The sequence below is a fragment of the Clarias gariepinus genome, chromosome 14 (genome assembly GCF_024256425.1).
Source record: "Clarias gariepinus isolate MV-2021 ecotype Netherlands chromosome 14, CGAR_prim_01v2, whole genome shotgun sequence".
NCBI lineage: Eukaryota > Metazoa > Chordata > Actinopteri > Siluriformes > Clariidae > Clarias > Clarias gariepinus.
In genome coordinates, this window is record NC_071113.1 from 27,516,360 (window position 1) to 27,517,500 (window position 1,141).

Below are 1,141 nucleotides of genomic sequence, written 5' to 3' on the forward strand. Positions count from 1 at the left end.
ATTTGCCTCATAGTTTTATTATATTCCTTGATATACACTCACCTAAAGGATTATTAGGAACACCATACTAATACGGTGTTTGACCCCCTTTCACCTTCAGAACTACCCTAATTCTACGTGGCATTGATTCAACAAGGTGCTGAAAGCATTCTTTAGAAATCCCAAAGATGCTCTATTGGGTTGAGATCTGGTGACTGTGGGGGCCATTTTAGTAAAGTGAACTCATTGTCATGTTCAAGAAACCAATTTGAAATGATTCGAGCTTTGTGACATGGTGCATTATCCTGCTGGAAGTAGCCATCAGAGGATGGGTACATGGTAGTCATAAAGGGATGGACATGGTCAGAAACAATGCTCAGGTATCATATATATAAATATAACATATATCATATCAGAATAACCTCTCTTGTACCATTTTGGTAAAGACTTGAGAAGGCATATGCTACAGTATGCATTTGTGCATTCTATGTATTTTGTTCCAGGCCAATAGAGAAATGACGTCCCTAAACCTGCGCCTGGCCCTAAAGATCCTGAGACAAAACTGGAATTGAAACAGGTTCCAGGGAAAATCATTATTATTATGGTTGTAGACTTGTAGGTTGCAGAGACACTACTGTAGGAACCTCAAACTGTCATGTCATGTGTTTCTTAATTGTTACCACAGATAACCACATCTCTGCAAACTGTTTGTGACCTTAAATGGTAAAACCAAAGCTTAAAAGAAGCTATAAAAGAAATGTTGTAAGAATGTAAGTCACAGAGCCAGGGTATAAAACAAGCTTTGATGTATTTAGAGCTTGTTCTTAGATTAGGGGATTTGGAGTGGACTGGTTCTTGTACTTATTTTCTTTTCTTTTGAACGTTTTTTTTGCTTAGTTATCCACTACTATCCTACATTGATTCATTTTGATTAAGTTGTAATTGCTTGAATATAAGTCAATAAAAGGACTACCTCCCATTGCAAGCCTAGAGCCCCAACAGCTGTGTCTCAGAGGTATTCTTTGGAGTGTGTGATAGATGCTCCAGGTGACTTTATTCTCAAGGATTTATTTTAAGGTGAGTCTTAAATCATTCTTGTACATATCTTTACAAAATCTTTCTGACAGTGGGAGTGGTTTTCCCCAAGCCGGTTAATATTCCT

The 1,141-nt window shown here is 37.5% G+C and overlaps 1 protein-coding gene across 1 annotated transcript in view; it reads left to right on the plus strand.

Moving 5' to 3' along the window:
- Positions 1 to 775: 775 nt before the first annotated feature.
- The window catches only part of LOC128541420 (GPI-linked NAD(P)(+)--arginine ADP-ribosyltransferase 1-like), a 2,075-nt gene continuing 1,709 nt past the window's right edge, over positions 776 to 1,141 (plus strand). Inside the window, exon 1 of the mRNA XM_053511826.1 lies at positions 776 to 1,056. The gene's annotated coding sequence lies outside the window, so the exon portion shown is untranslated. The remainder of the gene's footprint in view (positions 1,057 to 1,141) is intronic.